Below are 9,984 nucleotides of genomic sequence, written 5' to 3'. Positions count from 1 at the left end.
AAACACTTTGTGATGAACAGGGAGTGCCACTAGGATCAACATAGTTTATTTTCTTAACTGCAGGAGGACCTACCGATGCTGGAGTCATGAGAGAGATTCCTATCAACTCAGAGTTTACGACTAGAGCTGACATTCGAGGATAGAGAAGCAGTTTAGGCTATGGGTTGGCGATATTTTATGTATGTGCCTGATTTTTGGGTGAACATGGGTTTGCTAACTACGCTAGCTAAGAGATGGCATTCAGAGACTTGCACGTTTCATTTGCCAATGGGTGAGATGACAATCACCTTGGAGGATGTATATAGGATACTACGGATACTGATTGATGGGGAGTTGGTTCCTTACGATCAAGAGGGAGCCAGGGATGTACTGAGATGAGTGTTCCAGAATCTAGGATTGGAGATCAGGGCTGGACATGTGGCTTGGGATACCATGATATGGATAGGATTAGCACTACTAGCAGTACTGGCAGGAGTGATCAGTGGGTTCCTCTATCCAGATAGAGAGACACGAGGATTGGATGTGGGATGGGGGAGGAGATAGGCTACTGGAGAGACCTATACTATGGAGCAGTGCCACCAAATCAGCGAGCTAGGAGCTTCTGTAGACAATCACGGACTGCGAGGACCACTGGAGGGAGAGACAAGAGATAGGCATCTAGTGGTGGGGTCATGGGTCCTCCACCACCACCATATAGAGGGGGCAAGAGAGATGATCCTGGGGCAGTTCCTTCCAGCAATTAGACTCCATCGAGGCCAACCGGCTTCGAGGGAGGGTGTTCATCATAGCCTTAGAGGGCTCCCTATGTATCAGTTTTGTACCATTTTGTATGATGATGTAGACACCTTCAGATGATTGTAGCCATATGATTTTGACATCATTGTATCATGACACTTATGATTTTGATATTAATATATATATATATATATATATATATATATGAGATGATTCATCTTTGCGGCAACTATATGAATGTGTACCTATACGATGTATGTTGAATCTATGTGATGCTTATGATATGGATGCAAATATGTACATGAGGAAATGCACTATGTTTTTGTTCTTTTATGTTTTATATGTTATGCATATGCAATTGTGGATGTATGAAATTCAAATGAATATGATAATGCAAAGAACTATTTGCATGATGAGAATGTAAAATGTGCTAACATGTGTTGTGTGCAAGATGTGATGTAATTGTGATATCTATATGTATGTATGAAATGCTAATAAGTGGCAATGCAGGTGCAAACTACATGAAATGCAAATGTTTTTGGTGTGTCATTATACTTAATCATGTGATAGCGGGCTACATGGACTCAAGAAGGATGATGGAGGTCAATCAAGAAAGGGGGATGAAAGATAGAAGATATGAAAGTGAAAGAGCTTCTTGTGCATTATCATCATTGAGCTTTATTATGGCAAAATAGGTTATGACAATCGAAGCATATATTGTTTGACCCAGAAAGTCATTGTACCCATTTGAATGGAGATCAGACAGTCACAAAGAAGGAATTCCCCAGTTCACACTAAACTCTCAGTGTCCTCATATCCCTGGACAAGCCATAGCATTACTAAGAGACAATCCACAGACAACAAAGAAAATAATAGGTGACCATACCCTATCCTTGCCTTTCTAGTCAAAGACATCATGGAGATAGAATCTCTAGTCAGAGACATCCTGGAAAAGCCAAAAGACATGTCACCAAAAGATAAAATCAAAAGAAAACCAAGGCTCGACACCAACATCCACTATAGTCCTCATGTTTAATGTCTCTTGTCACTTGTATAAGTCAATTTGATTGTGGTCACAACGTTTTCATTCACAAAAGGATAAATAGCACTGAACCATAATGTTGTCTGAGTTTGTTGAAAGATTTGATTTGTTGAAGCCCATTGTTGTTGTGTCTCATCTGAAACTGAATGAATCCATGAAACTGATAATTTATTGCGGATAAGATGAAACTTTGTTGCGGATTGTGATGCAAATGTTGCTTTATTGTGGATTGTGCACAAATAGACTGAAGTAAACTAGAAGAAATTGTACTCCTCAAAACATGTGATGCTCTTAGTTCCACACCCATTACTAGATGTAGGATTTTCCTTAGCCACAGATAGGAGCTGATTTATTATGGATGGAAAAGGGTGAAAAGGGAGGTTTATTATGGATGGCTAACTAATCTTGGGTAGATCAATAACAAGACATGATGGGAATGGGTAAGTTTAGCGTGGACGAATAGCCTGTGAGTGTTTGCAAAACTGAAAGGATGATAGAAAATCCTAAAGGAGGGAGGAGAAATGTCTCTACACATGGTGTCGGTGACCCGGTTTTCACCATGGTACTTGCCCAAGGCGCCACCGAAGTGATTTTCACCGTTGGACAAATTTATTTCTCTTTAGTTTTTTTTGTTTTTTTTGTGTATCACAAGGCACTCATTTGCCAAGTTTTCACCGAGTAACAATTTTTTATTTTTATGATTTTTTTTGTATTTTTTTTACTTTTTTTATTTTTTGGTATTTTTGAATTTTTTGATTTTTTTGTATTTTTTAATTAGGATACTCTAAAGAGCTATGTGTAAAACCTAAGAAGGTGCATGTTGTTGATAGGATCCTCCAAAGGTGCACCCTCTGTGGTTGAAAGCTGATATGCACCAGATCCATAGGCTATTGTGATGATGTAAGGACCAAGCCAATTTGGTTTGAACTTACACTTCTTCTCTCTGTCTTGCTGATTTTTAGGATTCTCTTTGAGAACTAATTCACCTACCTCAAATGTACGAGGCTTGACTTTATGATTGTAACTATATTATTCCTTGACTGAATTATGTATAGCTTGAGTGACTGTCTTCCTTGATGAAGGAACTGAGATAAAATTACTAGCATGTGGACTACACAGGCCTGTATGCGTGTCACCTAAAGAAGTTTGGGTATCCCTAATAACAAAGTCCCTCAAGGAAACTCCATTAAAGGTCTGTGATGTATTGCCAGAAGGGAAAGGAAATGCAGAACAAGTGGATGAGTGATGAAGGCTTATGATTGTGAAAAAAAGTGAAAGTAGGATAGCATGATTGAGACTTAAGATCAACAAGCATTCTTTTTAACTTGCAATTGTAGAACTTTTGCCCCCAGTTATTTTGATATTACGGGAGATCAACTCTTGTTCTTTTTTCTTCATATGATTTTTATCCTTGACTTTGATTTTTGCAGAGTCCAATAGCTTTTGATTTTGATTTTGACTAAAGGACTTTTCTTTAGTTTTGACTTTTAGTTTTTTCTGTTCATAGCTTGATTTTTCATCCCCAATGAGTAAGGGCTTTTGTAATTCTTGTTGATCCAAGTCTGGGAGAGGTGTGAAAATGGAATGAGTGGATGATATGGTAAGGCTATGTGAGTTCTCAAGAGGGTTGGCAATACACTCAATAGATTCTTCACTGGAACCACTCTTAGGACTATTGATATCAAGAGTTGCTTGCACCACTAGAGGAGATTTGCATTCAGACTTAGTAGCCACAACACTAGGTGGTTCGCCCCCAATTCCTTGCAAATTGTTTGTAGGTTTTTCTTGTTGACTGAATGTCTTAGGAGATAGTGGGAGTTGATCAACATGAAAGATATACTCACCACATCCCATGTCTTTAATATTGAACTTTTCTTTGATCTTTGCTTGTTTTGATGTAGAAGCTTTCAAGGATTCTGCATCAACATATGTTGATGAAGGAACAACCTCTCAATTGATCGGGATTGTTATTTCTAATTTATGTCATAGATTGTTGCAATATATGAATGGATTCGGATCACCTTTGATGGTCACTTCAACTCCATTGTGAGGAAACTTAATTGATTGGTGGCATGTAGATGGAACTGCTCTCATTTCATGAATCCATGGACATCCTAGCAATATGTTGTATGTGAGATCGAGGGCTAGCACCTGACAAACCACATATTTTGTAACTAGCCCTACTCTAAGAGCTAAGGTGACTATTTCTTTGGATAAATGCTCTTCGTCATCATATGCTTTGATGGTAACTTTGTTTGTAGTATTCACACCTTTTTAGAATATCCTAATTGTATTATTGTGTTCAAAGTACATATATTGAGACCAGCTCCTCCATCTATTAGAACTCATTTTATTCAATGTTTATGTAGGAAGGCTTCAATGTGTAAAGGTGCATTATGTGGTTGGATCACAGAGGCGTCGTCAACTTCTGTGAATGTAAGGGAGTGTGGAACAGAAAGGTATCCCACCATGGCTTGAAACTGGTCCACGTTCAGATCAGTGGGGATGGAAGTGTCTCTCAAAGTTTTGTCAAGAATGGATTTATATGTAGAGGATATGCGTAAGAGCTCAAGGATGGAGATAAGCGCAGGTGTCTTCCCTAACTATTCTAAAAGGTCATACTCAGTATTGGTTACTGAGGAAGTGGTGGTTTTAGTTGGAGCACCTTGCAAAGTGAATTTACCTCGATGAGTTGTGACATTACATTCAGAGGTAGGTTCAAAAGAAGATCCAATGCCTTTTAGGACAATCTTGGGTCTTTGGGTAGAATTCTCAAGCATTTTGTCCTTGATGATAAGGGTAGAGACATAATTGTCCATCAAAATGTGATTAACAATTGAATCATAGTTATAAGATGCTCTGTTATAGTTGGTCTGCTCATCTGTGGCTTTAGCTTTTCCCTTGTCATGTTTTGGGAATAGTTCTTTAAATATTTCATGTTCTTGATTGGATGAGTGTGCTTCAATCTCAATGTCACCTCTATCAATAAGATCTTGTATGATGTTCTTCAGTCGATGAAAGTTTCTCATTTTATGTCCTTTTCTCTTATGAAATTTACAATACTCATCATCATTCCACCAATTTGGTTTAACCTTTGGCTCATATGGAGGCAGATCTTGAATTTTTATTATTTTGTTTTCCACTAGCTTCTTGAAAACTGATTCTAGTGGTTCTCCCAATGGGGTGTACTTTTTTCATGATTTTGAAGTTGTTTAAGTATTCACTTGATTGTTTGTAGAGCTTGGTCCAGAAAAACAATTTTGGGTCGTATTGTATTGGCATCAACAACACCATCATTGATTGTGTTCTTATTTTTATTCTAAAATCTTGGCTTGTCTTTTCCTTTAAAGTCCTCTTTGTTTTCTTTGAATATTTTGATGATGCCTTGCTCAATTAGGACCTTCTCTATTGCTAATCCTTTTTCAATGATGTCCTTCAAGGTGGACAAACAAGCTTTTCTCAAGTCATAACCAATGTCTTTGTTAACATTTTGGGTGAACATTTCTATCATTTGTTTTTGTGGAATTTCACAAGAGCATCTGTTGGCTAGATTCCTCCATCTTTGTAAAAATGATGAAAAAGACTCTCCATCCTTTTGCTTGGTGTTGCACAAAGTAGTGACTGATATGTCTATCTCTATGTTGTATGAGAAATGTTGGATAAATGCCTTTGCTAAGTCACCCCATGACTTAATTTCAGGTGGGAGTTGGGAGAACCATTCCATAGCTTGATCACCTAATCTCTGTAGGAATAGCCTCATCAAATATGTCTATTCTGCTGCTACCTCAATGCAAGCTATGAAAAATTGTCTTAATATGTTCCTTAGGGTCTCCTTTTCCTCTATACTTATCAAACTTAGGTGTCACAAAGTGTGTAGGAAAAGGAGGCATTGGAATACTTTTGTCAAATGGATACGGACATATGTCTCTCATTGTGTAAATTGGCTTCGGTGTATTTATGTCCTCCATTTTCTTTTGTAAGTCTTTTATTTGTTGTTCCAAATTGTTCTTAGGTGGAGACCAACTTCTTGGACCATACCCCATGCCTGAGCCATCAGGTGGAGGAGGAGAATGTTGCATATATGGATGGTATTGATCATACACATGTTCATATGGAGGAGGTCTATAGTGATGCTGCGTATAAGGACCACCTCGTATGGAGTCATAATGAGGAATGGAATGTCTGCTTTGTCCATGTATACCATACTCTACAGGCATGTCATGAGTTTGTTCTAATGTCTTGCCCCCAAATTTGATGCAGGGTTTCCTTGTGTCCAAATTTTGAACCTGCCTTTGGATATCCAATTGCTTTGGTGGTTGGTCCTTAGCATTGGCATGTGATTGAGTATAGTTTTCTACATAAGACTTCCGTAATGGTATGCGAAGGTGAGTATCATATGCTTGACCATATGTATGTAGGACCTCGGGTTTTTGAAACAAAGATGATGGTGATTCAGGCACAAAATGTGGTCCTCTATTGCCTCCACTATTAGGCATCCTTTGATCCATGTCAAGGTGAGGTTGTTGCAAAGGTCGATTTTCCATTATTTGAGACATGTCAAAATCATGAGGGATCTTGGCTCCACTTTGTGCCATCACTTGTAATAAGTATTGTCTATCTCTCCTCATTATTTCCTCAACCAATCGATTAAAACGGGGATCCATAATGGAGTCTTCCACTTCTGCTAAATGTACTGAAATGTTGTCCATATTGTTATTGTGTGTATCATTGTTGTTTATAGTGTCCATGTTCTCAATATTTGGAATGTTTCTATAGGCATCTGTGTCTGCTGAATGTATTGAAATGTTATCCATATTGTCATTAAAATGGAGATCCTTAAAACGGGGATCCATATTGGAGTCTTCCACTTCTGTTGAATGTACTGAAATGTTGTCCATATTGTCATTGTGTGTATCATTGTTGTTTATAGTGTCCATGTTCTCAATATTTGGAATGTTTCTATAGGCATCCATGTCAGGTAATGTAGTATGATCAGAATTGAAAAAGACATCATTGTCGTACTCATAGGCACTCATGTTTGCGGACTCTTGAGCCTCTTTAGTTTCTCTCCTAGATTTTTGGGAACGGGTTTCAACCATGAACTAGGTATTGACCAAGATGTTAGAGACTAGATGAAAATGGAAAGAGTATGGAAGACCAAGAGTTGGATGGAATGTAAATGAATCTGAGGTGTACTTGCAATGTCCAAAGTGTAAGACCAAATATGTATGTAGTAGAGTAGGTGTGACTTCCAAAGAGATGATAGTTTCTTTTGATGAGGTAAGTTTACCTTGACTCTAAGTAAGACCAAATGAGACCCAAAGGTGATAGAACTTGATGAGGGACCACTTAGCAAAATGTTGTTGTATGTAATGTGTTGACAAAGTATGATGACAACAAGCAAGTGACCTTTCGACTCAAGTTTAGACAAATATGAATGTAATGCAAGATGTAAAGCAATGAGAGACTTTGTGAGACCCAAAAATAGGTTGAATGCTAGATGAAAAGCTAGAGAGATAACCTAGGAAGCTCAAGAATGCTGAAATTGATTGTTCTTGTTTGTTGAACTGTAATTTTTTTCAATTCTGAACACAGATGTGCCTGTATACTTCATAGATGCAGTTCTAAAATCTGAGTGCAATTTTTCCAATTTGTGAAGTTGGTGTTGTGACCAAATCTGAATTTGTTTGACTGTTTTTCATGACAAGATGACACAATGTTGATGTGAACTCAATGTTTGCAAGTGTTTAGACTCAAAATGACTCAAAAGGAAGTGTGTTGTTTGATGTAAAAAAAATTTGCATACACTTGAAGACACAATGTTTTGATGCTTGATCTTGAATGTTTGATTGTTCAAAATAAGACAAGCACAATTCTTATGGTTGGCCAGGACAATAGTTGTTGATCCCACATGGGGTTTCCCCGACGCTATGCTATTCAGAGCGGATACTTAGATGCTTGACCCCACTGGCTCCACACTCGGTACTCACTTCTCTAGGGCAGCCAAGCATCAGTCCCCATGAAAACTCCCCGTGGAAAACTTTGTATCTCTACTAAGAACTGTATGTGTGTGGGTCGCTCCAGAGGTCCAATCTCCTGACCCAACAACTAGAAGGATTTTGGCTTTCTAAAACAAAAAAGTGCTAGTAAGGGCATCCGCTCATGTGGCCATGCATGTGGCACTTTCAGCTTGTAAATACATAAGGCTCCCAGCTGGTAGGGGTTACGCCCTACAACTGATCAAATAAATTTGATCAAACGGGTTTATGGGGAGACATAGTGTGCGTATGAACTAATCAGCACACGTTACCCATGGCTTTCACCATGGATACAGTTGTTTATAGTGGTTCAGAAGATGATGGATTTTCCTCGCTACCACTTGGGTCATTCTCTCCTCACTAGTAGTCCTAATGACCACACAGGGAAACAGGCCCTCTAAAGATGAAACAAAAAGCACCTATTGCCCAAGACACAAAAGACACTAGTTCAATTTTAGTGCACCAATTGAAGTGTTTGCTAGTCTATGAAAATAAGGCATACAATAAAGATAAAAAACCCTTGCCAAAATTCTGCAACAAAGATTTGTTATTAGTTTTGCAATAATACCCCTCCTGCAAGCACACAAGTTAGGTAAATTTTAGATCCAAAATACTTTGTGAAATAGGGGCCTTCAACAATGCATTTTTTTTTTACCAATTCAAAGATCTGATTCATTATAAAAAAAAGACCACCTGTAAAATTTCAAGAAATTTGCAGAAATGTAAGAAAATCCAAAAAATTTGCTAATTTGCTCCAAAAAATATTTTTTTATGAAAAATCATAAACAATTCATATAAAATGCAAAATTGCACCAAAAAATATGAATTTTTTACTGGACAGTCCTAATGGTCTTCCAAACCTGCATACAACAATTCCTACAAAAACTCCAAGCTGTTTGTGCGATATGAGCAAAATAATGCAAAACCCTAAGTTTTAAAGATCCGATTTTGTAGGAATGGTTTTGCATCAAAATTAAAATCACAAAGAATAGATCTTATGTTTAATTCTGAGATATTTCCAAAAATGTAATAAAATTTGAAAAACTCACTAATTTTCTCTCAAAATTAATTTTTTATGAAAATACATAAAAAATTCATAGAAACTTCAAATATGCTCCAACAAATCTGAAATTTTTACTGAACACCTCAGATAATGTTCTTAACTTGCAAACAAAATTTTATGCCACAATTCATAGTCATTTGTGAGATCTAATCAAAATAATGAAAAACCCTAATTTTTAAAGATCTGATTTTTTAGGAAATATTTTGCATCAAAATTAAAATCACAAAGAACAGAAACTGTGTTTAATTATGAGATATTTCCAAAAAAGTAAGAAAATCCAAAATATTCTCTCATTTGCTCTCAAAATTTTTTTTTTTTATGAAAAATCATAAAAAATTCATAGATAATGAAAATGTGTTCTAACAATTTTGAATTTTGGCTTGAGATCTCTTGATACTATCTTCAATCTGCCAAAAACATTTTGTGCAAAAATTCCAAGTTGTTTGTGATATCGGATCAAATCTCTCCAAGATCTTGATTTCGTGTCCAAATCCCTAGCTGCACAAGGTTATTCTCCAAATCATTTTACAAAACAGCAATATAGGCTTAGAAAAACGTACAAAAAATACAGATCTAACAAAAATCCATGTCCCACCAAGCGTGCCAAATTGTTTATGGTGAAAATGGATAATAACAATGTTGAAAGACTAAATGAATTCAACCACAAAACCCTAGCCTAACAATCAATAAAGATCCACCATAACATATGAAAATTACTTAAGACAATGCAAATCAAATGAAATCACAAAGATTATACCATCACATGTCCAATAGGGTTTGAATCTTCATTCTTCCTATCTCCATTGATCTTGCTTGATATGTTTGCTCTTAGATTTTTTATGTGCACAAGAGCTCAATAAAGAATGGAAATGTGGTTGATAGCTAGATCGCATATGAAAGTTCAAATGCTAGTGTAGTCCAGTAGTCGTTCAGGGGTTGATAATGAAGGAAAGTATCCTCTTATATAGAAGACACTATAAGAAATGGAGGGATAAAATTAAGAGGTATAAAAGATAAATGGTTGGCTATGATTAAAGGGTAGGTAGAGAAAATACGAAAATAATGAGAGGGTAGGTAGTGTAGGAATTAAGAGATGAATGACATGT

The sequence above is a fragment of the Cryptomeria japonica genome, chromosome 8 (assembly GCF_030272615.1).
Source record: "Cryptomeria japonica chromosome 8, Sugi_1.0, whole genome shotgun sequence".
NCBI classification, from domain to species: Eukaryota; Viridiplantae; Streptophyta; class Pinopsida; order Cupressales; family Cupressaceae; genus Cryptomeria; species Cryptomeria japonica.
Note: the sequence above shows the minus strand (reverse complement) of the source record.